A 27,185-nucleotide genomic window follows, 5' to 3' on the forward strand; every position below is an offset into this window, starting at 1 on the left:
AAATTTATGTGAATTATTTAAGGATTATCTGTACATCTCAGTACAGGTTTTCTGTCTTGGTTTATCACTGCGTCTTTACACCACAACTGCTTCTTCCTTCAGTTCAACCTATATTCACCCTTGTAGATAAAAATAAATTCTAAAATCTGAACAGGTGCAGTCTAATGATAAGGCACACATGAAAAATTAAAACTAAACCAAGTTATTTGTTATGTTGAGATTGCTGCAGAGCTTGAATAGGCTTTACGTTATTTTTTTTTTAAGTTAAGGTAGCTTTGCTTTGGGAAAAAAAACAAAACAAAACAAAAAAAAAAAAAACCCACACAACATTGCCTGCTTGAAACAACCTTTGATCGCTGTTACCATTCAACAGTGAAAATAATGTCCGGAGAACATATACTTCAGTTAGTCAGAAAAAAAGTCATAAAGCATAAAACCTAGCTGAAATACCTCAAAATTGTACCTAAGATAGGACTGGAAAAAAAACAAACTTCTGCAAGCAATTCAAAATGAAAATAATATTTGGGGAAACGACCTCTTAGCCTATAAAAATTTAACCTTTTAAACCACTCAGGCACTCAGAGAAAGCCTTCCAACCTATCAATTCATCCTTCACAAGAAACAAACAAACAAACAAATTTAAAATTGTTATTTTAGTTCATCATAGTCTTCTTTTGAACTTCTCAGATTCCCAGGCAGTGCATCAGTTGCTACCAACGACCACACAGGCACTTTGATACAGCCCGATCTGTTCTGGTACAGAAAAACTGCTACTCCAGTTGTGAAAAAGAAAACAAGGAACCCATGAGGAAATAGCTGATAGACTACAGGCTGTCATTACTGTCTGCTAAACAGAGCATTTGAAAAATACGTCTTTCCCCTTGCCTTCAGACCTCCTACAGTTCCTTTCAATCGAAATGACTCCTGAAAATCAGCTTAGCGGGGCAGTTATCGTTAGAGGAATTTTTTGCCTGACAACTTTTCAAAATGTTTCTTTTTTATTTTTAAGGCCAGGAACCAAATTTATTTACATTCCAGGATTTGCACAGCGACAAGAACAGGCATTGGAGCCAAGCAGTCCCTCACAAGCAGTTGTATACAATATAAACTACCCTGAGAAATGTATGCCATGCACGAACTTCCACACACAGGCCATACATCTGATAGCAATAACCGTCTTCTGCAGAAATAGCAAAAGAAGCCGTGACATCTGGTGAACCTGCTGCAAGTCCTCTCGCGTGCTTCATCCACAAAGCACCAGCCTGGCTGAGACGCTGTGGCCTGGCCTGGGCATAATACGTGTGCTGTCCCTCTCTCAGGTGCTCAGGCAAACCTCCAGCGCAAAAGCAAAGATGGTCACCTTCACATAACGAGGTTGCTAGCTCATATGATTAAATAACCACCCAGGTTTCAACAGTTAAGCTCTGCAACTCTGCAGCAGCTGCAGCTCCACAACTTGATACCCTGTTCTCGCTGCTCTTGGTAGGAAACCCAAACAAAACCAAAAACCAACCAGAGAAAAGCCACATTAATATAAAGGGCAACCTATATTCCACAGACTCGCAGCCTAGTACTGGGTGATTACCTTCTCCTCGCTCGCCCCCCTGCCTCGTGCCCTTAACGCATGCTGGTACGGGTGTAACCTGGGGCTCTCCCAGGTTTCTGGGCTTCCCCACCTCCTCACCCCAGAGAAGGCAGCATGGGCTCAGGGTGCAGCGGGGGCCGGGTATTGCCTGATGTGCCCACATCCACCGCCAGCGTTGTCATCACCAGCCACGTGCAGCACGAGATGCTCAGCCGTCAGGTCTTTTTCACAGCTCAAGGTGATGTGCCGTGTTTCCTCCAAGGAGGAGGCAGCTATTTAGACACGTGCGGTGAGCAGACGCGGGTCTGCCAGCTGCCAGTGAAAACACATGTAATGTCCCCGTCCCACAAGAAAGATCTGATCCAAGACAAAGATAACAAATGAGCAGAAGAAAGAACGAAGCTCAGAGACGCAGGTTTCATCCAACAGATGGCAATTACTGCCATGTTTGCATCTATTAGCAGTCAGTTTTCTCACGGTAATAATACGCTTCTGTCAGCCTATAGATTACCTTTAGATCATACAAACAGCAATTTCTTCATATACCAGATGGCATACATACCTCAGAAGAAATAAAACAGGAGAAAACACTGCAGAAGATATTCTTAGGTAAAATTCAACATTGCCCGTTAGAAAATTGAGCACAGCTCCAATCTTAGTCTCACAGATAGAGAAGAAACTTTGCGACGTATTATCTTGCATTTAGCTTCTATGCAGTGGAGCACGTGAAAACAGTATCACCAAAGCTCTCACGGAGGAGCTGTGACCTGGGAGTTTCACTCCCATTACTGAAGATGGAGCATTGGCCTGGCATGACTTGAACAAGACAGAAAACACCAATTATGCTGCAGACCAGAGTCTGAGTTCCTAGCAAATTAGGCAGGGCATTAAACCATCTCTCAAGGATGATTTAAACACTTACTTTCCCCCGTGCCTCCTATTCCCCACACAAATTTCCTATTTTCAGTCCAGAGTTAAATGTTTCTTTGCAGGCTTAGATATGAAATTTTACTGGCTTCTCCAAACAGGAATTGGAACAATCACAAGAGCTCTAAATAACCTGCTTTTCTTGCATCCACGTACTCGGCGGTTTGGCGTTGATGCAATGTTCAGTCTCAGCAGAGTTGCGGAAAAATAAAACAAGGCTAATCGCCTGGCTTTATAGATGAATAAACAAAGGAAATACGCACTGAATGCACCGGACTGGTTTTAGATCATATAGCAAAGGATTATCACTTCAGTATGTCTCCATTATAGTATTATTTCTATGATGAAACAAACAGTCCCTTCAGCTATTTTTTGCAGTAACTTTCAGCTGCTGTATCCCCACAGTTTAAAGATTATGTGCATATAAAATCGTACACACGCAGAATACTCCTAACCTTCTGCCCTCTAAAACTGTGCATTGCTCTTACATCTCTTACTGCAAATGCCACTTCTGTTAATTACTCACAGTAGTGAATAACGTGTAATATTACTAACCAAATAACTCTTTCATCCTATTGCCCAAGCAACTAAACACGCATAAACATATTTAATTTCACGTTAACATTTCCACTGAATTCCATTTCAAATATGCCAGGGACGCTGAATGTCACTGTTCAGTATTATGTACCTGAAGTGCGTGATTCTTCAGTTTCTATCAAGCACTCCCACCAGCAGCTATTATTATTTTCTGTGGTGCAGCCACCTGCTTCCTAAGGAAAAAAAAAAATAAAAAAAAAAAAAAATCGCTTTAAGTCAATGTGCAAACCTGGCGCACTGCGAGGCTTGTGTCTGAGACGGCTCTAGCCTGGTCCTAGTACAGCGGGTAAAATACTGGATTCTTCCCCCTTCCCCCTATCCCCCCATTTTCAATAAGTCATCAGATCCCAATTTTGGCATTAGCAGCATCGCTCATTCTTTTTATTGCCTTTTCAGGCAAAATTCTCTAGAAATCTCTCCCAGAGCTCTAGATTTTCAAACCCACACATGCTGGTGTTTCTTTTGCTTGCCCTTTCTTCCCCTTTCCTGGGTAAGATGCTAGAGGTGTAATCTGTCTTTAAGGCATTTAAGGAAACATTAGTAATTTACAGTACTGAATTCCATATTGAAATTCTTATGTCATGATGGCAAGAATGGAAGCTCTGATTTAAATCATCCCGTCCTAGTATTTTTATGTCACCTCTTAATTCTTCTCAGGATTTCACTAGCAGAACAACGACATCTTATTGCTTCCAAGACATCTGTTCTCTTATCGTGACGTTGCCTCAAAATAAGCACCAGCAGAATTTCTTCTGGTGTGGTGGAAGAAGCATATCCTTCAGAAGTATTAGTTGTTAAGAAGCACAATATACCTTCGGTGATACCTTTACACAGATTTCCCTCCCTTCTGATCATAGAATCATAGGGTTGGAAGGGACCTCTGGAGATCATCTAGTCCAACCCGCCTGCCAGAGCAGGGCCACCTTAGAGCAGGTTGCACAGGAATGTGTCCAGGCGGGATTTGAATGTCTCCAGAGATGGAGACTCCACCACCTCCCTGGGCAGCCTGTGCCAGTGCTCTACCATCCTCAAGGTAAAGAAGTTCCTCCTCATGTTTGTTATACTCGATGATGTTCAGATGCAAACCCATCTTTCATTAGAGCAGGTCTTTATTTATTTCAAGGCAGAGGGACTGAGAGTATCGCAACAAGTAGGTGAAACACCAGCAATTTTTAGTTTTAGTGAGACCATGCATTTTTATACAACTGCAGCAGAAGAGACCACTTTGCTAGACACTGCTACAACTGCAGGGGGACAGGGCAGAAGGATGATCTTTGCCTTCAACCTAAGGAGGTATTTCACCGCTTCTTACGCAAATAAAGTCTTTTGTGGCATAATCACTATCAGACACATCCATCTACCTCCAACAAATTCACAAATGTGAATTGACCCATGTAACGTTGGATTTACTAATGACTTATTCATGCAATATCCATGGAAGCCCATCGAGCATATCCTAAAAGTAGAATACAAGAAAAGCTCTATTTAAATACAGAGCATTTTGTTTTTAAATATAATCTTAAAAGTACATTTGAGTGTAAACTTCCCTTTTTGACTGTTTCTATTTTGCTGATATATGGAATCATACAATGGTTTAGGTTGGAAGGGACCTTAAAGATCATCCAGTTCCAACCCCCCTGCCATGGGCAGGGACACCTCCCACTAGACCAGGTTGCCCAAAGCCCCATCCAGCCTGGCCTTGAACACCTCCAGGGATGGAGCTTCCACAACTTCCCTGGGCAACCTGCGCCAGGGCCTCACCACCCTCACAGTGAAAAATTTCTTCCTAATATCTATTCTAAATCGACCTTCTTCCAATTTGAAACCATTCCCCCTCGTCCTATCACTACATGCCCTAGTAAAACGTCCTTTCCCCAGCTCTCCTGTAGGCCCCCTTTAGGTACTAGAAGGCCACAATGAGGTCTACCCAGAGCCTTCTCTTCTCCGGGCTGAAGAGTGTTGAGTGTTGCTAAAGCAACTTGCTAGCCAGGAGCTTTCATCTTTTAGTGCAGTGAAATTTCAGTGCTTTTGTGGATTGGTATTGTATTGCCATGATTTGGGGCTGTGGAGTTTTGGTTTTCCTCCACACCCTCATGGATTTTATTAAAGAGTCAGTTGTTGGATCCTTTTGAGGACATCCTATCATAGCAACAAGCAGCCTAACTTACGCTGGTACTCAATAGATTGTCTTCACCTGTGTTACTAAACAGCTCCAATCAAAAAAGAGACTGCAGCCATTCCAAATGATAAAAACTGATGTCATCTAGCTGAAATAAAAAACTACTTTTTATTTCACTCTACAGAAAAATACATAACAGCTTATAAAGCATTCTTTTATCAGGTGACAGAGTAGTTTTGAAAATGATACAAAAAGCTATTTCTTCCATGTATCAATGCCAAAAGATTTAGCAACAGGCATCTTTTAAAAAAAAAAAAAAAAAAGTGTTAGGCTGTGGAGTAGAGAATCCAAGGAAGAGCAAAACATTAGATCACAGCTGACACAGGAAACTTTACTTTCTCCTACGAAGTGTTTACCTGGTATTAAGGCTCACAAGAACTGATTGCGCCTTCCTTTATATTTTTGAAACCTGAAGATATATAAGAACTTTGCAAAATTAAGTCAATCAAATATTTGTCATTTCTTCCACCTCCCAAAACTTTTCTGTCTCTGAGGGTCAGTTCTCAGGATTCGCGGGCAAATGAATATATTCCTCAGCATACAGCTATGTGGAAGAGGTAGGGGTGATGGGGGCAGTTCATGTGTGCGTTGTGGACTCCAGTTCAAGCTGCCACAGGTCACACCGGACCTGCTGCAAACTTTCTTCTAACAGACTATGCTTAAACAAACAAACGTGCCTGATGGGCAGCCGGCATGGGCCCTGATCACAGGAGGTGCACTGCTAGAAGCATTTGTTTAACTCGGAAGGAAAAAAGGGGAGGAAGAGGACACAGCAGATCGATCCTAAGGCAGATGGGTTTTCCTCTTTGTCCCTCCTGCTGCTTGCAGACTGTTTGAATTGTCTGTGCTCCTCTATCAAACCAACTGTTACCTCCTCTTCCTAGTCCGTAACCCAGGCCTTGGGCATGGCGTGGCTGGTGCAAGGAGATGGGTGAGCAAAGACCAGTACCCAAACCCATGGGAGAAAGCAGTTGGCACCAACAGTCTCTGCACGGAAGAGAGCACGCGTGGCCAAAATACAGCTGCATTTATCAACCGGGCTCAGTAGCTGTAAGAGAAAGAGCTACTCCTTACCCTTGGTGGTGACCGGCGGGGAAAAAAGCACAAGAGCTACTCCTTACCCTTGGCGGTGACCAGAGGGGAAAAAAAGCACCAAAGTTCACTTATGCTCTCTCATGCTTAGGCAGGGACCCCTCCAGCCTGTGTGTTTATAAAGTCATAACAGAGAACATCTGTATTTGCCTGGGAGCAGCAGCACCCTCAATATGTGGTATGGCCATAAGCTAAAAATGCATTTTCAGGATTTTTCTTACCATGTGCAAAACTGGTTAATTTGACACAGTCTGTCCTGGGTCACTTCCCACACACGGCAGTTAATTTGATAGAAATTGCAAACTGGTTTGTATAATACCTTCTGAGAAAAAAAAAATATATATGTCTATTTTTTATCATTTCAATACAGCTACAGCCTGCAATTTACTGCATGAAGCACAGTAGCACTCAAGCAGGCACTGGCGTACCAAGACATAGCATATTTTTCATGCAGAAGGTGAGGGATGTGCTTGTCTAAATACTGCTGAAAGCACGCGGAGGCAGTACAGGTGTAGTCTGTCTCATGGCTCTATGCGAGAATGGTGAAGGAGCGCCAGGGAGCGAGACACTCAGCATCGCTCATTTTTAGTGAGCAAATCTAACCAAAGAACAGTTATATGTTCTAGTTGAGGGGAAAAAAATGTGGAACGGAACAAAAGAATCCTGCAGGAATTGTATTTGCTCGCTTTGTTTTTAAGATGCAAAACGAGATGTAATTATATTCAGACACCGAACAAAAAAGAAAAAAGCAAGAATAAAGTAACTGTAACCTAGCCCCACAAACAACCACCGTATTACTCTAGTTCAAATAAAAAGTACTTTTTGATTTTATTCTTTTTAAACGGTTGTCTCCTCCCCAGGCTGGGTGTCCCCTGCAGCCACCTCACTTGCTCGTAGCAGGACACACCGCAGGAGCAGCACAAATCTCTACTTCCCCACTGGGCCTACTGCGTTTCAGAAACGTTTTTTTCAGGCCCAGCCATACTTTTCTCCAGCTTAGATGTTGAAACCCGCATTTACACTCCTCGCCAGCTTAACTGCGCTCTCCTCTCCGGGGTTGAGCGCTTCTCCCCAAACCTGCCTCCTCCAACTGCTCCCAGTACTCTTCACGCCCAGCCTGCGGTTTCTTATTCCCCTACTTAATGTACAAAGATTGGAAAGGACAGAGTGCTACAGGATGGTAAGGATGATAAATCAGTGGGGGACCAGCACATTTAGTCCATTCACTGCTTGAAGCTCTATTCATCGTTGTTTTACTTCTCCAGTATTTAGTTGGGCACTGGTGGGAAACCATGTACCACGTTGCTCTATACCCATCCCCGGAGGCTGCTGTGTTCTTCACTGCTTAACACCACGGGCTGGAAATCAAAGAGACAACCTCAGTTCAGGCACCTCCTCGCTCCGGAGGGTTTGGATTTGTAACTTTTATGCTACATCCACGTAATGCTATATATGCAGTGAAATGCAATCTCACTACTACTTTACTCACACATTTGTTGCGCGTAATGTAACACACCAATCAACACAGGGTTTTATCGTTTTTTTTTAACACCATTTGATGAAGAATACCCAAGATCTCTGTAATAATTTATAACTGAAAGCGCACAGCCCAAACTGATGAAATTTAAGGCAAAAGTGAGTACAGCCCTTAAAACTTACAAGGCGTGATTTATGTAAACCTTTACTACTGCAAGTAAACCAGAAAACCTGTAACTGCTTATGGGCTTCTGTGTGCAAACCAAAAATACTGCTTCTGAAACACCGAGGTTTTATCCAGCGTCAGGCACAAAATGGAGCCCGCAGGCTTGATAAAATTAAGTAGTAAATTGGTAGTTAATAAATAGCACAAATGGGAATGGAAGACGGAAAGCTGTAAGAAAAAGGAGGCAAGCGAGGCTCCCAGGCAGGGTAAGAAGTGCCAGGCGTAACCGAGAGACAGCCCCGCTCTCGTCCTTTGGCACAAACGGCCTCACAAACAGCAAGGAGGAAGCCACCGGTCACACCAATCCCAAAACCTTTCACCACCGAGAGCACACAGACTGAACCCCCCCCAGCAGCAGGCAAGGCCAATCTCACCCCTCTCTTATCCCCAGTAAACAGCAGATGTGGCAAAACCACGCAGCTCTGTGGGGAGGAACTGTTCATAAACCCCCAGTGAACTGCCTAATAACTGCCTGCATTTGACTCGGAACAATTTCAGCCCACTTAATTTTTATTCCATTTTCATGCAGCAATTTTTAATGTGAAAATAACCAGGGGAAGGGGGGGAACACTTCAGATGGAATAAGTCCTATAGAGAGCATGTTAAAAAAAAAAAGAACAAAAACACACAACAAACCACAAATACTTAACACGGACTCAGTATTAACTATGCGAGTGGTGGCTCTTATAATCAGTAGTTCAGCACATGAGCAGCCTGGTGGAGTTACAACAACTGGCTTCACAGCCTTGAATTTAAACGCAAGCTTTAGATGCTGTAATTGATTGTGGCCATCAAGTACAGCACTTTGAAGAACTGACTCATAAGCATTTTGTAGAGCAAAGCCCACCAGGCTTATTCAAAGACCACTTAATTCAAGCAGATTCTAGATCAAACTCAGATTGCTGAAATTGTCACCTATTTAAATATATTAATACTGTTAAGATATTATTTAACCACATTAATACTATCCAAAGAGCAATTAAAAAAATAATTAGACAACATTTAACAAATATTTAATTTTAAAGCTGAAGGGCACTGCGAGTACGGATAACACATTTTCTATGCAGCACATCATCTATTGCTGTCTTTGCATAAATTGGTTTTGGATGATGTTCTTATCCTCTATTTTACAGACTACGTTCTGCCTACTAAACCTGAGCAAGTTCCCCCTTTCTCTCATATCAGAAGCACAAACGTTTTCCAATGTTTTGGAATTATTACTCTGCCACTGCCAACCCAATCTCCATCAAAATTGCACTTCTAAATATAATGACCTTTATTTACTTTTTTTTCTATTTATTTATTTTTAAAAGAACTCCATTTACACCAAAGCTCTTCTTTAATGTCTGTAAATAATGCTATTATTTATAGTTGTCTCAAACAGAAATTAAGTAAAAATAAATTTAATAGCAGAGATTAACACTGAGGTACCTTTGATCAAGAAGAATTTCAAACAAATTTATATACACTTTAAGAATCATTTCATCCAATAACAGCATAGGCAATTTTTTAATGAGTATTTCTTTCTTCACTTGCTTTTAGGGGGTAGGTATCAGATGAGAAAGGAGCTTTTGTATATTTACCATCTCAGCTTTCTCCTCTCACAAACCCTGAAAGCTCATGCCTTATATCCTGTTAGGGGCACAGACATTGTATGACTGAGCAACCAGAAAGAAAATCCCCACAAGCTTTTCACAAGTGAGCTATGTAACTCCTACTGTATCAGTGTGACCAGCTGCATGCATACCCCTGCGGTAGCACATATTTCATCTTCATACTCCAGAAGTTAGTGCTTAAGTTTGCATAACTTCATAATATTTGCTTTTTCCCTGGAATACTAGATTTTGAATAGATTTCTTGCTGCTGATACTTTGCAAGACCAAATAGACATATACAGTTACACCACTTACTTGTATTTTTTAAAAGAAAAACGGAAGTAGCTTTTCTAAAATCCCCTGCAATTTAACTTATAGAGCTGGTATGTATTGTTAGCAGTACAGATTTTTTACTATATGATTTTATATAATGCTATATGTAGGTACGTAACGATAGAGATCTGTGCTGACTCCTAATATGCTAACGTACTTTAAGTAATACATTTCATATAAGCATACGTTTGATACATACCACAGTAAGTGTTTTCCATGTCTTGAAGTTCATTAAAAAGACATTTAATAAAAAGCAAATCCATTTCCCTCTAATAATAAAAAAGGGACAGTAGAGTTGTACTTTGCTGCAGATTTCCAATTTGCATGCTATTAATTTTCAGCACGTGGAGAACAATTATTATTGAGGGAGAAAACCTAAGTTCTTGGCCACTTAAAACCAACCTCACTCTCATTTCATGTATATTGGTGTTGATCAGCGAAGTGCCAGTTTAACCACAATCAGCGGGGCGGGGGGGTGAGGAGTAAATCCGTACCTTTTCTATGCAATAAAAGTATCAGGCGGGTAAATTAAGGTGCTAGGGAAGGCAGCAAAGATCTTACCAGACCTGCACCAGATTGATGAATGCAGCGAGGGGTCTTAATTTAGGTATTCTCTCTAAGAGACAAGAGCTGTCCTAACGAACACCATCCTAAAGCTGCTGAAATCCCAAGCAAATGCTGGGACAGCCCATTCACTAACGACACACGAAGTGAAAATGGCAAATTAATAAAAGGCGCCAGGTGGCGGGGGCTGCTGCTTCCCAGAGACACCCCTTTTGCTCACAAAGCTCACAGCCGTGGGGCTGTGCCCGCTCTCCGCTGCGCCACGCGGAAGGTCGGCTTGCGCCATACCAAGTGTTTAAGGGTGTCAGCATCAAGGGCAACCCCGCCCCAATTAATTTGCTAAGGCCATCAGACACAGCGGGTTTAAGTAATTTTAACACAGGTTAAGAACTGGGTTTTGAGTACAATGCGAAGATGCAAATAATCACGCATTAAGAAGTAAATAAATGTTTTCAGGCAATGTATTTTCTCCTTCACTCTTTTACAAATATCTCCACTTAAAAGAAAAAGAGGATTAGCCTTTCTTCTCAAATATCATTGGCCTAATTTAGAAGCAGCTGCAAGAGAATTTACAGTCTAGAAAATAGCCGAGCCCTTGAACACAATAAAATGTAAAATGAATTACTCAGTGAAATGTAGTAATACATTCCTCCATTTGACATTTTTGCTATAATATCAACATACACGGTCTCGTAACTGCCAGGCCAAAACGTCCTCATTTTAGGAGGCAAAATGTGTGACAACTAGAATTTTTTAATTTATGAAGCCATTAATAAGGTGAGATTACCAAGTATTGCCATAGCATTGGTAATAAATCCAATCCCACCTTAAACTGCAAGTCTGACCCCTTTTTGTTAGGCTGAGAAGTCAGCCTGAGCAGACACCAGGAGGCAGGTACTTCAAATGCAATTCATTCGTGTAGTTTTGGACGACATATTTGATTGCATTACAAATGCAATTAGACATAATCTTTCAGGGAAGCATCTAGACCTGTCAGACGTACCGCGGCTACTCGGAGCCTAAAGCAAGAGTCGAAAGCGTGGACAAAGCAACTTGAAACTCAGTCAGCAGTTAAACCTACAGTGGGTGGACGTACGTGGGAGTGACCTACACGAGAGCCTGAGCTGACTGCAAACTACATCTCGATCTGTGGCTAAGCCATCAGGCAGCAACATCAGCCTCAGCTCCCCCAGCGCAGGTACGGTGTTGGCTACACCCAACGGGGCTGGTTTCACCTTAGCTGAGGTACCTGCTCAGCAGTCGGAGTAACACAGCAGTCACAGCCTCCAACCTCACTAACGACAACAACATGTCACACCCACGGAGGCACTGGCTTCGAGTCCTGAAATCCCATTTAAAAAACAAACAAATAAAACCTCCCCAAAACAACTACAACAACATTCCCTCCACCCCCACCCCCGCAAAACCCAACACACACCAAAAAAAAAACCCAACCCTGAAACACCCAAACAAAACACATACGCACAAACAAACAAAACCAAACCAAACCACAGGCAGGCCCTTCCTAGAGTCAGGCCACTTAGCGCCTCTTCAGAAAGAGCAGCTAAAAACAAATCAAAACAAGTACAAATTATTTGTGCTTACTTTTTGCAAAACTGTGTATTTTCTACATGTGAAAAGCATCTAGTTCATGAAAAAAAATGCCAAAGACCAGTTTTTTAACACCAGGTGCAAAAAATAGGCCTGGACCAACAGGACACCAATCATCTTCCAGAGAGAGATATATACACCCTCTTATATTACCATCATTTCTATAGATCAGACAGAAAAGTTTATTATCTAAGAAGATAAGTTACGTACAAAGGGTAAGCTGACATCTCCCATGCATCATGGCACAGGCAGAAGAATTTGGGGGAAGTTTCAACCCCTTGGCACTTCTCAGACCTGGGAAATTTAACTATCTGATGCTCCGATGGGTGCTGCTGAGGTCTCTTTTAGCGGAGCCACTCTAGCCACCTCACAAGAGACTGCAGATGCAGCATTTTTCATAATCTTTAGACAGATGGATTTGTAAACTCCGTAAGACAGTGTGATCAAGTGGTTATATTGGAAGCATCAATCTACTCCCAGTCCTGTTCCCAATATGTTTGCGTAAACGAAGAACCTGGAAAGTAAATCTGGTGTGGAAATCTTAATATTCTTGGGTTTATTTGCTGATGTGGGATGTCTTAAACTTGTTCTCAGGTTTCGTGATAAACTTTTTTATAAAAGAAAGACCATATCTCTTAAGGCCATGTATTTTTTGGTAAAATGGGAGATATTATTTAAGACTTTTTAAAAGGCCTAACGGTTATCCAAGTAAATCACCTATATGTCCCCAGTGCTGTATTGATTAGTTTTAGTATGTCCTAACTGATCAAAGGACAGAAGGAAAAACTTTGTATGGATTTCTGTTACTGGGGAAGATTTAGTTCAAATAACGTCTTAACCCATTTCCCATTATCTTCTTCTATCAGAAAAGATTTGCGGAACACACCTTTGGAGTCCAATCAAAAACCTCACCTCACTGTGTGTTTTACTGGCTCACAAACTGTTCTACAAGAGATATTTCAATACCTGAAGAAATGTTTCTGAAGAAATACTTTTGACAACTCTAGGCAGACATTTTGCAAGTGGGGGAAGGGGACGGAAGAAAAAATTGTCAAGTTATTTCCTAAGAATTATTCCATTGACCCCAGTGACTTATAATTGTGCTCTTAATATTATTAATGCTGCCTCTTCTTGATATAGGGTATACACTTAACCTGTTTGCAGAAAATTATCGAAATGTATAAGAATTCTAATCTCTCTCTGAGAAGCTAGAAGGTGTTAAGCCTAAATTGGCCCAAGACCTCTATCAGCCAGATTTTTAAAAGATCTGAGGCAAAAATTTCAGCTTTTCACCATCTACCTTTTGTATCCAATGAACAGCAGTTTCCACTGAAACACTTTATGATGAGCCAAAAAAGTTTAACAACCAAAACCTTCCTTAAGATAAATGCTCAAAAAAAAAAAAGGACTCTAAATAATAATTTAACTCAAATTTTAGGAAGATTCAAAATACACAGTTATCATCCAAGCATGGGCAACTAGTGTGCATTAAGACTACTAAAGATTTCTCAGTGTTACCCGGGGGCCCCCTGCTGGGACTCTGCCTTTAGAAAACAAGCAAAGAGAAGAGTTTTGTTTTGAGGGTATATCACAGATGTTTCAGTAATATTTAATTACTCTACATATGGTATATTATCAACCTTAGAGTCACTGAATGCTTAATTTCTCATAAGCGAATCACTACACAGGAGAAAAATAAATAATTTTTTCTCTACATAACAAATGCATTTGGTCAGTATTAGCTAAATACTTAAAATATTTAAAAATATTCCCAATTCTGGGAAACACATGAAGGTTCAAATGGACAGCCTGTGTGCTAGATATTAAGGATCCAAACTGGCGGATGATCTGTGTGGCTATCATTAAAGATGCCATAAACAGAATTATGTTTATTCAGTTCCATTAACAAAACAAAACAAAAAAACCCACACCCAAACGAACAAAAAAAAACCCAAAACAAAACAAAAAAAAACCAAGCAGCAACAGCCCAGACAGAACAAAACAAAACAAAAAAAACCCAAACAAACAAACCCTGCTAAAACACTTTTAGGACTGGAGGAAAAGAAAAACGCCAAAATTCATCTTTGTCTTTTATGGAAGAATAGTATTCTTATTGTACCACCTGATTTAACTGCAGTAAAAACAGACAAGCTTTCAGGAAAGTTTTCAGGCACACAAGTTCCTCTTCAGGTCAAACCAAAGCAAGAAATTTCAGGTTAAGTACAGGTTAGAACAATTGCTCTGAACTCAGAGGTCTGGCAGTATTTTCTTTCCTGTCAAAACTCATACGAAATATTTCAACCCACACCGCAGTTTCTACCTCCTCCGTTCCACCAAGTACAGCAGCTCAGGGGGCTGTGCAATTAAACCACCCGGGGTTGTAAGCAGCAGCTTTTTCCACAAGTATTTTGTACAGTACATACAGTATTTTGTATGGTACGGTCATAAAGCTCAGTTTCCAGATCAATCTTTGAGGATGTTTCGTAGGTCTCCCTATAAGCTCAAGATCGAGACGTCAATGGTGGAGTGCCTGCTTCACTGGAAATGTTTTCTCGATGGCAATGGGCGCTTCTGTCTTTTATGAGCGATGAGCTGATGGCTGTTTGATATGTATATGAGCTTTCATTCACTAGTGATCTTTTATTCCATTTCTAATTCCTTTTTTTTCTATTATTTCTTAATGGCAAAGTGTCAGGCTTATTTTTAAGATGCCAGTGAAAATATCAAAGCATTTTCTTGAAAAAAAATTCAAAGGCCTGTATGCCCACAAGATTATAAGTAAAGCTGCCTGAATGCTGCACAGCACTGTCCGTGAATTTTCAGTCACACACGGAATAACTCAAGCTTCTGCCATACCCAGTCACCTGTAGGAAATTTTATCAGTATAAGTGAGGTGTTATTTGCCAAATCGAAGAGCTATTAGCATACTCAAAGAGATAGCCCTGGCCATAGCAAAAGGAGTTAAATGTTTAAAGGAAAAAAAAAAACCCTTACCATAGCTCTTCCCACTATGCCAGGCATGCACTTATTTTGTGTAAATGTAACAAGAAGTAAAATTTACATGTAAATATTCCTCGTTCCAAAGAAGCCTTAAATTAGACCCAGGAAGAATGTATTAAACTAGTAGACACTTCAATAAATAAAGTTTAAAATACAACATTTCCAAACCCAGTTTTAGACCCCTCTCCTGGAAAGGTTCCCAACTCCTTCCTTCAATATAGAAATAAGGTGTCCATTCAAGGGAAAGAAATCAATCTGTGAAACCATGGGGTGACTGGTATGGAATTTGAGCACAGTGTAATAGCTTCTATTACACTGATAGCAAGCTATTTGCAGCTCATAAGAGAAGGAAAAAAAAATAAATGTCAAGCAACATTAAGCCTGTTCACCAGAAGTACTTGTGCTCTCTCTGATAATTTTGAAATAGCAAAATAGGCGCTAAACCCAGAGTGTAGATTGTTCCCTATAAATTACATCTTCCTTTTGCATCTTGAACTGCTGGGGGTAAGAGAGGAAGTGTCTGTTTTCTTATCTCTGAAGTAAGCCGTCTTGCTCTTTGAAAATCTAGAGTTCATGATAATCCACTGAGCAGTCATCAAGGCTGTAGATTATTAGAGCACCTTTTCTTTAGGCTTACCTGAAGAGTGAGTCTTAGCAATAACAAGATATTTAGCTGCTAAACATGAAAATAATAGCAAAAAAATTATGCAGGATGGAAAACAGAAGAATGAGAATTTCAAACAATACAGTTTGGCGTGTTGTCTTTCATACTTTCCTACATTTTCATAAGCTACCTTGATGAAATAATACCCATGTAATTTGTTATGGATTTAAAACATTTCAGGGAAGAACCGCTGCACTATGAAATCCAGAAGAAAATACAATAGTCAAGCAGCAGTGTCTTACAGTATTTCTCTCTTATCCCAGGAAAAAGAACCAAGTAAAATTATCCAACAACCTCTTGGGGCTCCAAGAACCCACACAACACAGCAAGGTTGTGACAAAACAACACAAAGTGAGAATTAAACACCATAAACAACCCAAACGTATCTGAAAATTCTCAGTATTGGGTCAGACAAATTGAGCTGAAAAGAATTAATCTGTTTATATAAGCTTCAATCTTAATTCAGTATTTTAACATTATGGCCAAGAACATCTCTATCATCTAAGAAGATTTTTGCCTCTTCTGTCCTTGTGAACATTGCTTGAATAAAGGCACAGTAGCATTAAACAGAGTCTATCATAATGTGCTCTTAAAGCTGAAGATGGAAGAAACAGGCATCGCAATAGATACTGACTGTGAGGAATTATATCTCGACCATGTGTAGAAGTCAAATGCAGATGTGTCGCTAAGAGAAAACAAAAGCCTTGTGGAGTCCAAGCTTGCAAAACATTAAAGCTTACTCAAGGCAGGAGGAAAAAGGGACAAGGCAGCCTGACAGAGGGCAACACCAGAGCCTGAGCCAGGAAACTCTCAAAAGTACATGCATATTATCTGTCCTGATGTTTAAGGAGCTGAGGAAGACAAGTCTTGCCCTCATTCAGCTCATGGCTTTGGTTTGTAAAACACGCTCATTTTGTTTCTTTCACCACAGCTTTGATTGTCTTGGCTGGAAGAGCCAATAGCTGATACACCCCCACATTGACGAAACATCCAGCTTCCTCACGTTTCACAAGCGCGTCCCATCCTGACAAATGTATTCACACCACCATTCAGAACATAGTTAACCTTCCTGATTTTAGCGAAAAATCAAACGTTCTCTAGCCAGCCTTTCCACGCGAGTACCCGAAAGGCAGCTCTACAGGCAAAAGGAATATGTATAAAGGTACTGTGAGATTGATTCCGTTCAAACCTCCTCGTGGATTTCAGATACAAATTGGCACAGTTTGAATTACAACCTGCCAGCCCCATAAAATGCTAAATATCAAAAAATATGTCTATACTGAATAATGGGGCACGGAGCGGACCACCTGAACCTTAAGTACTTAGTTGGACCTTTTACTCTCCTACTTGAACAGATCCACCTCTCTGGCTGTCCTGTACTTCATCCATTTGAAAAGTGCCAAGGAAGAATTAGAATAGCTAATGGATTTTAAGTACCTAACTTGGATGAGCAGGCAATCTTTTTACGAAACTTTAGAAAGTAATGTGTATGTTTTGGAATAAAATAAAAAAAAAATGGAAAAAAAAGCAAACAAACAAAATAAGGTCTTCCAAGATATCATGAGGAAAGCATCTATACAAGTATGTCATCTATAGGAAGTACTTGCTTCTTTAAATTATGAAATAGATAATTAATTCCTGAAATAGCACTGTTTATAACAAGCCTGTGTGCTCTTGTTTATGAGGGATGTTCAGTTTACAGATGAGCAGTGACAGATGTTGTGCATTCAAGATGCTACACAACGATGTGTCAGTCTGCTAGATCACCGGTGCACGCAGCATTCTGTGACTATAAGAGAGCACTAAGAGTATCATTGTCTAAAAGGAAGAAGAAATTACATTTTTAATATAAAGGAAGTCTAAAACCATATAAGCCAAGACAAAGCTTTAACAATGGAGCAAGTTGTTCTCACCCCTATTAAAATATAAACACAGTCAAATAAATAAACAAATATATTCTGCTATAGAACTGCTTATAATTTTTTTTACAGTTTCAGTATACACAACATTTTTGGTATACATAACATTTTTGGTATACACATCCACTCCCTACCAGTTCAAAGTTACCAATATTGGGTTTAGTTAACAGATCCTTTAGGATAAAAATATCTCATTGACATAAACCCAATTTTCTTTTCACAGATGTGACCCACTCAGACAAAATCTGCATATGACTCATCAGTGTTGGCAGTCAGGAGAAACTAAATGCTCTAAGTATAACTAAGCCACTCACTCTCTGGGGCTTGTTAACCTGCTCTATCTTATGCAAGCCCAGCTGAAGAACTGGGTGAAAAGGGCAAGCCGAGATAAAACATTCGCACAGAGGAGCCCGCATATGTACACACAGATTCCCTCCTAATCCACACTGTGCTGGTATAAAAAGGTCTTTCCCAGTCTACTCCAAGTTACCCATCACCATTTCTCTGCCAGAGATTACAGCTCTCTTACAGATGCTAACTAAGGTTGCTTTGGTGAACACTTCCTAATCTATTTCAATCACTATGAGCTAGTTACCACCACACCCAATTTAACTACCAGTCAGCAAAAGCAGATTCACAAAGACTCTTCAAGGTGTTTGCGCATCAGTAGCTCTGCTGATAAATAATAATAGATTTTAATTTCCAGGGAAGGGGGGATAAATTAGGAGACAGTAACCTCTTCATCTAGTGCTGCTGCAGGTGGGAAGGGACATACATCTGCTTAACGAGGACAGAGAATTTTGTTTCACCCAGCAAAAGACGTACTGAGAGGAGATGTGCTTGTTGTCCAGAAAGGGGAAAACGTTAGGGAAAAGTGCTGTGTAAGACACAGGACAATATTGTCCTTAAGGCAAAGGGGTACACACCAGCCGTAAACCACTTCAGGCTGCAAATTAGAGGGCTAACTATCAGAAAAACGTGGTTCCAAAAAAAAATTTCCTATTTAATAGTTTGCCCTACTACTCCCAAGTATTTTAAGACACATGTTGATCAGGTTATGAAAGAAATATCATGAAGTGGCACTTGCAGTAGTACAAACAACAACCCAAAGATCCTTCCCTTTGTGCCGTGTCCCAAATCTTGTTTTCTAATTAAAATTAATGTCAGGGTACAATTTTTATTCCTACATTTGTTCTAACTGACTCAACAGCACAATTCACAAAGAAAAATATGGCATAAGAACTACAGAAAATCTGTACTGGAATAACAGAAACCCCCTACTGTCCCAAGTTTATTTCAACGTTATAATTAATTTATGCTCATTCAAAAAGTTATGAGAATTAATAAGCTGTTGTAACTAGAAAGCTCTTTGAAGTTATACATGCCTTAAACCGATTCACTGTCACAGAATCAATCTTGGGCCACATACAATGAAAACATTCATTTCATCTCCAATTTATCTTGTTTTCCAATTAAGAGCCATTGACAGTGCACGATCATCAATCAGCGTTCTACACAAAAATCACGTCCTCCCAATTCAGGGGTGTGCAAAAAGGCAACCTAATTTCTTTGTTCACGCTTTACAGTGCTGGCGGGGTCAATATTTTGGCAAACACAAAGATCCTCTCATTAAGGTCCTAGCGCAAGGTTTTCGTTTCATTTTCAGTTCTCCAGTGAAATTAGTCTCTACGCACGGTAGATTAACTGCAGCAGCTCAGCTTCTTCAGATGCACTCCAGTTTCCTCACAACATATGTATCAAGACATAATTACGCTGCCAGCTTCGCTGACTGGAATTATTAGTTTTCACATTGAGCTACCTATCTGGAACAAATGAGGTGTACTTAATGCCTGGGCAGGGTGGGAGAACATGGGAAAACAGTGAATACCAAAGACCTGAGAAAAACCTTCAGAAATCAATCACTCATTATACTAAGAATCACTTAGGTGGTCTGTAAAGGCTTGATAATTTAAGATCTTCTCTGTAAGTGGTAAAAGTATATTTTAGTGAGTATTAAATCTTGCAGTTAGTTACAAGCACAGAGCAGTACAGTGTCGTGCTGTAGGAAGCCATTTACTGCTGCTATTGCAATCTCTCCTAGGCAATACGTGTCATTAATAGATTTCATAGGTGAGCTCATCATGAAGAAGGGCAGCCATAAAACTAACCATAAATTCAAATGGAAACCTCTCTTCTGTTGCATCAGGGTTCCTCCTGCCTGTTGTCTTTCCTTCTTTTCTCCACAGGACCCCTATAGAAAATGCTGCCTTCCCTCACTGTTGCACTCTCCTGGGAGCAGGGACTGAAGTTTCAAACAATATAGGACCACGAAGTCATAGAATCATGGAATGGTTTAGGTTGGAAGGGACCTTGAAGGTCATCCAGTTCCAACCCCCCTGCCACGGGCAGGGACACCTCCCACCAGACCAGGTTGCTCAGAGCCCCATCCAGCCTGGCCTTGAACACCTCCAGGGATGGGGCAGCCACAACTTCTCTGGGCAACCTGTGCCAGTGCCTCACCACCCTCACAGTGAAAAATTTCTTCCTAATATCTAATCTAAACCTACCTTCTTCCAGTTTGAAGCCATCACCTCTTATCTTATCTCTACATGCCCTCGTAGAAAATCCCTCCCCAGCTCTCCTGTAGGCCCTCTTTAGGTATTGGAAGGCCGCAATAAAGTTTCCCTGCAGCCTTCTCTTCTCCAACCTGAACAGCCCCAACTCTCTCAGCCTGTCCTAAAACTCTGAAGTCAAGTTTCTCTGCAATTGATTAGTTACTAATTTCCTCTTCCTCAAAGCTAAGAAAGAATCAAAGCTCACCTACCATCAGCAAAAAAACTAGCATGTCACATCTTGAACAGAGACTTAGCCTGGTCAGGCACCCATTTCCACAAAAACAAAACAAACAAAAAAACACAACCAAACAAACAAAAAAAAACAACAGAAGTTTAGCACTTACTTGTACTTTCTACCTTTTTTTTTCCCCCCTTCCCAAGGCAGCTCCCCACTCATTTCATGGTTCCAGAAGCTAGGCATCGAGCCAGACACAACTAAAAAAAAGAGGCAGGTACCTCCCCAGGTGGTCCCAGTTACCTTCTCAGAGCCCTGCCCTTTCTGTTGGCCCACACAGGTGTTGTGAACCTACGGTAAGGGCCACCAACCTGTGGTTTTAGTAATAGCAACTGCCTAACAGAGAGTCAGAGGACATGCCACGTGCAAAACCATTCTGTTTCTCCCATGTGTTTTTCAAAATCAAGAAAGGATGAAGCTTCTCAGCTATGAAGGAGTTTCCGTGCTACTCATGAAAGCTGATAACACCTCGTTTCTCTTCATTTAAAACCACTAGATCTCTGTGCCTCTCAGCCAAGTTTGTTTAGTATTGAAGCCACTGGTTTGCACCCATTTTTCCAGTGCATAAGTAAAGCTACAAATACTGGAGAAGGAGCAGAGTCCCCCATCTTGGAAAATCCAACAGGCCAGGCATCAGAAGAAGGCAAGAAATACAAAAGCAAGAAATTGTTTTGATCCTTGCTTCTGTACATTTCTCCCCCCCCAACTGCAGGTTTCTGTTTGAGATGAGTAACGTTGACGTGTAGAAGCTACATGAGACATCACAGTTCCTAAAGTGTCCCACAGCACCTACAGGGAAATGACAGCATTCTCTTCCAGACTCACCCCTGCTTCCAAAATCCAGGAAGACCTTCCTTAGTTACAAGGAAGTTAGATAGTGATGGGTCAATAAGGAGTATGCCTGATCCCCCAAACAAACTGGTTTTTACCAGTCATTTTGGCCAAGCACGTTGTGAAGCCTTCCAATTACAAACCAGGCTGGGTGTGGAAGAGGTTTTTTTATTAAAACCAGATTGAAAGCCAGTTATCTGACTTTACTTCCCTCTTGGACCTTCCTTTATCCTAAGCACTTCCCATCTGGCTCCCTCTCTTTTTCTTTTTGGCTTGCAACATACTTGCGCTGTCAAATTAAATTACTTTCTGCAGTAAATTTCAGCGCCAACTCTCAGGCACATTTTATTGAAGTATCTTGTTTGCCCTGGTATAGTTATGGTTCTCTTGGGATTTATATTATAAAATTTATTTTCATGGGTTTATAGCTGTGCAATAAAAATTCTCATTGCACTGAAATTTGGCTTACCAGCATCAAAGGAAGAGCTTTCTGCTAATATTTAAAAAGTTACATTGTAACATTTTAGTGATTTTTTCTCTCTCTCTTTCTAGATCTTTACAAGCAAGTCATTCATCTTCACTCTGCTCTCAATTATTTCTGATACACTGTATTGAACAGAAAAATATCTTTATCTGTAAAAAGTACGTATCTGGGTTAAGGGTTTGATTTTAGAAGCTTCTAACTCAGTCAAAGCAAAATATTTTCTTACAGACCTTTTCTCTCACTACCTCTCTCCCCCCCCAACTCCTCCACATCAGAGATGTCCCTTCCCCACTGCCTCCTCCTCCCACCGCTGCCCTGGAGCTTCAGGCTCTCCTCCTGGGGAAGGCAGATACCAGCAAGGCTATTTGTCTCCATCTTGGGTAATCTCCTCACCCCATCCCCACTTTGTGGCAGTACTATGTAACTTCTCCAAAGCAGAGTTCTGGCAGCTAAAAAAATCACTGTTCAGCAAGGGTTGGATTCTTTAAGCAAAATAATGATGATTAATTTGCCAACAATTACTTTGAGTGCCAAGGTAAATCTCCCAGGACAACTAGAATGTAATATCCCCTTCCCCAAAATATTTTAATGCCTACAGCACCCAAGTCCAAGATTACCTAAACCTTTGAGACACTTGTACTTGGTGCTGACTGTAGAAGTCTATGCTCTATGTGAACAAAACATAAAAAGTGGGCCAGAATGCATATACATAGTATGGTGTAAGAAATCCTGACTACTTCTTGGAAATCAGACACCTTGAAAGGGTTGAAAACCTCCTCATGTGGATGTTACTGGGTTAGGTCATGCTTCATAGTGTTAGGCACTTTGCAGGTCTCTACATTCAAAGACCTGGTTCATTGTGGGGATGAGTCCAGGGGTGAACAACCATCGAGCTGGTGTTTATAATATACTGGCCTTGCTTTTACTGACTCCAAAACTTGCCTTCAGATCAACAAGCTGCTAGCCCAAACCAAATTTTAAAATATGCTGAGCCTGACAGGGCAGTGCTAGATTTCAATGGGGAAGGCTGAATAACCCTGAAGACGTGATGCAGGCAGTGAAGGAACGTAATGAGTCTTTCCCATCAGGTTCTCACCTCGACACCCGACGTGCCATAGTCTGGCCCACCCACACACGTGTTAGTAACCAGCAGCTCTCTCTCTGGATTGACAGAGTTTAATAAGAGCTCTGTTTTTAAGGGAGAATGGTACTCGAGACTGTAGGTTCCTGAGCTGGGGAGGAGGAGGGCAGCAGCAGGGCCAGCTAAAGGAGATCCTGCTGGCCAGGAGGTGGCCGCTGGCTGGCCCCCAACTCCCCACAGCACACCACCCCTTCCACTCTGCAGCACGACTGCTGGCAGAGACATGCTGCGAACAGGACCAAGAGACTTCTTCTGGGTTAGAAATAAAATTTCCTTGTGGAAAAGTGGATATTTAGCCCTGAATAACTCAGTGGTTCAGGTAACAGACACCGCTGCCAGCACGGTGCGGGGGCCAGCATGCAGCAGCCCAGTGCTCAGGGTGGCATTGGTGGTGAAGTATCCAGGTCACCTGCTTGTCACAGGCAGCTCTTAGGCAGCACACAGGTCCTATAGACCACAGCCCCATGTTTGCAAGGCTGTACAGCTGCAAGCCCTCATCAGAAAACCCATAAGCTTCAAAGTGCTTCCAGTATTTTCCAAACCTGGGATCCTTAAAGGAAGACCAGCAGCGACCTTTCCAGCAAAAAGCCCTTCATCATTTAAAAAGAAAATAGCAAAGAAAGTAAATACAACCTGTAAGAGGAAAAAGAGAGAATAAACAGCAGATGGATAATAGGTTTCAAATTCACAGTCAGTTCAGTCTACCTAAAGAGTATTTGCACTTGAATAGATGGTAGCACAAAGCTGATTCTCACACTGTGGTCTTTAATATTTTGCTCGCCCCGAATGGCTGGAATTGCCAGAGATAAAGATACAGCCCTGCAGCGCCTGCTTTGTAGTACGCGTTAGTTATTTACACCTGCTCAATCCTAGCACAAAATGCCAGTGACGCAGTTTGACAGCATCATGGGCTTGCTCACAAAGGCAGAAATGAATCTACAGTGCACAAGTCCAAGAGCTCTCCTTTCTAATTTTGCAGGTCTTGCCACTGTTTATATCTCAAAAATAAGGAGTTGTGATTTTTTGTAATATATTTTGTGACAATATCCACATCTCATCTCCCTGCCTATATGATCTCATCATTCAGGCTTTAAAAAATATATATTGCCATACACACTAATGATGTTGCAATGCACTGCACCCGCTGTTACTTGCCTTAGTCTGTGGATCTAACCATCTCGACCGAAAAAATTTCAGGTCACATGAGTAACTGAGCAGGACCACTCATATAACTAAATCCCTAAACACCAAGCAGTGCCTCCACTTGTGCACAGGTGCAGGAGACTGGATCAAATATTTGGAATAGAAAACATTTCTGGGGCATACAGGAGTGAACTATCATGGATACATGTTCTTCTTTTTTAATCAATCTTGCTTTGTACTACTGTAATTCCCGTAGCAGACTGGACTATTTCCACCCATCTTCTAGACTGCGTTGGATCCTGTGAAGGAAGTTAGCCCTTGCTTCCCTGAGAAGCACTACCCCAAACTCATTCCTTGTGCATGCAGACCATCCATATAAACATCCTGGGCAAGCTGGACTCAGAAAGGGAGGATTTGGGGAATTAAAGCAAGCCTGAGATGGACTACAAAGCAGTGATGAGTACACCTCCTCTTTAGTTGTTAACTTGGTCAAAGGCAAGAACATTAAAAATTATGAAAAAAAGGCCAGACCAAAGGTCCATCTAGCCCACTATCTTGTCCCCAGCACTGACTAAGAGCGGATGTCTTGAGAAGAGCTTAAGATGATTTTTGATTTCTTGCTTTACTTTGCCCTCACCGCCAAGCTACCAGGTATTCTCAGAGAGAACTCGTGATTTTTATTAAGTGAAAAAGACACCATTCACTGCACAGCTTTGTAGGCATAAAACCAATGTAAGAAACCAGTGCCTGGGTTACGTTAAAGAATATTAATTGGAGCAAACTAAAATGACCAAAACAGCAAGACTAGGCACGTGTTTACTGCAAACCAACATCTCCTGCATCAGACCTGGTAACCATTAGGACATACAAAGACACACTCACAAACCATTCTTTCCCTCTTAGATGGATGTCACACTGTGCATTAAAATCAGTCGCTTGCCCCTGCCTGAAACATATTGAATTTATCCCACAGGATTAGGCTCTACTGCTGAGATGGACAGGAAACTTTATTTAAGAATTGCGTTTTGACTCTTCCAGGAATTCTGTCTAAGACAAAGCTCGAGCAGCTTACCAGCAATGGGATGACCTTGGCAATTCGCTGGTGCGTAACACTGAAAATGGAATAGCCAAAATTGATTGTGTGCCAGCACTGCCTTCATCAGTTCTTCATCATCAATACTCTTTACAGAGACAGTGCCTTTTAACCACCTTAGGGGCGCAGAAGTCAGCCCAACCAATGAACTGATCCATGTTAAACCAACCTAACGACAACAAAAATCAACTCGGGCAAATTCTGCCTTATTTGGGTGGCCAGCTGTAAATTGATATGACTGAGGAGAAAAAGGAACGGGTGTCCTGGTTTGAGGAGGAATGTCTCAGGGGAGCTACAGGACAGCACAGCAGCCCAAGCAGGCAGCTCAGTAGCTTCTGGGGAGAAGAACGTACATGAATGGAAAGAGTTGTAGGGACAGTAACGTTTTTATTAAGGGTTTGGGGTTTTTTAACATTCTTATTTCAAGCCAATGCAGTTGATTGATTTGACACCCTGTAGATTAACTTTTCATGCCTGTCTTTTGTTGGAAACAGACATTTGTATTTATACCTCAGAGAAAACTGAATGTTCCTCCTCTCCGTTTGACAAGTGTATTCAGTCTCAGGAATGTTACTGGGTACGCAGGAATGTCTAGACAATGAACTCAGAGTGACTCCTCCAGGTCTCAGCATGAATCCCAGTCCATTACTGTACCACAGCACCAGCCAGCGGTACTATTATAGTTAATTCTTCTGATTTTTCAGTAGTATTTTTTTTCCTGACCACTGCAGTTCTTTTCATCTTAAAAACAATGTTTCAGCCCTTGAAAGGCATTGCAGAATTTGACCCCATGTCCCTTTCTGGCTGCAGCTATGCTAGCTTAAGATACTATTGCCCCAGTCGCTCATCACTTTGATTCCTGAGGTTACCAAACTTACTGCTGAGCTGTTGCATTTCATTTGAGATTCACTGTGGGCAATGAAAGGGGCAGACTGGGAGGAAAGGAATGTGGCGGCATGCATATATAAATATAAACCTTTTTCAGAAAGGCAGACCACAGGATTTCCACATTTAAAAACCATTTTTTTCTTCTTTGTGAAATGTAATCCAATTTTTGATTTTTTTTTTTTCTCAATGAAAACCAAAGATGAAAGAGAGGCAAATCAAGCAAACACTTACCAGTTCAGGGTGTCAATAAAACACAGTAGAAAGCCCGTAGTCTGACATATTTTTCCTGGCCTCATCTTTGTGTGACTTAAGTAGAACAGGTCACTTTACCTGGTATAAGAAAGGTTATTGAGCCCTTCTCATGGTGGACCCTGTTCTCAGCTTTGAGAACTTAACTCTTTGAGCTGTATGTTTTTCTTTAGACGCCTTCCTCAAGATGCTTTTTTTTTTTTCATGTTTATGCAACTCTGCTTTTTCTCTGAGGAAGATTAAAAGGAAATATGTGTTGCACTTGCTAACCTAAATCCATACAAAACCTTTCCTTATAAACTTGAGTGTTATCTCAAAGTGTGTGGTCTACCGCAGTGACCTAGCAGTTGACAGCCTGTCTCCCTAGCATCAAAGATATATTTCCTACTGATTTTGCGGAGGGAAAAAAAGGAAAAAAAAATTAGCCAAATTATAATTATTTTCCAACATAAAAAAAATTGGTTTCCACATGCTAATGTACTCATATGTAAAACTAAATATCTGAATCTTTTACTGCCTCTGGTTCACAACCCAAGATTCCAATTTTCTCTCAATCTCTAACGAGATCTGTGAAAGTACCATTATTTAATCCTTGGCCCTTCCCAATTTTACTAATATGTGTAACTTCTCTTTTAATAGAGAACTGGCCCTTCCCAATTTTACTAATACGCGTAACTTCTCTTTTAATAGAATTTGACCAGACAAGGACGGCACAGACTGTTGAACACAGATTTCCCA

The 27,185-nt window shown here is 41.1% G+C and overlaps 1 protein-coding gene across 1 annotated transcript in view; it reads left to right on the forward strand.

Moving 5' to 3' along the window:
- GABRB1 (gamma-aminobutyric acid type A receptor subunit beta1) overlaps positions 1-27,185 on the forward strand; it is a gene marked incomplete at both ends in the record, with an annotated part of 144,486 nt that overhangs the window by 77,444 nt on the left and 39,857 nt on the right. The window lies entirely within an intron of this gene.

Source organism: Vanellus vanellus, assembly GCF_965231255.1.
Source record: "Vanellus vanellus genome assembly, chromosome: 4".
NCBI classification, from domain to species: Eukaryota; Metazoa; Chordata; class Aves; order Charadriiformes; family Charadriidae; genus Vanellus; species Vanellus vanellus.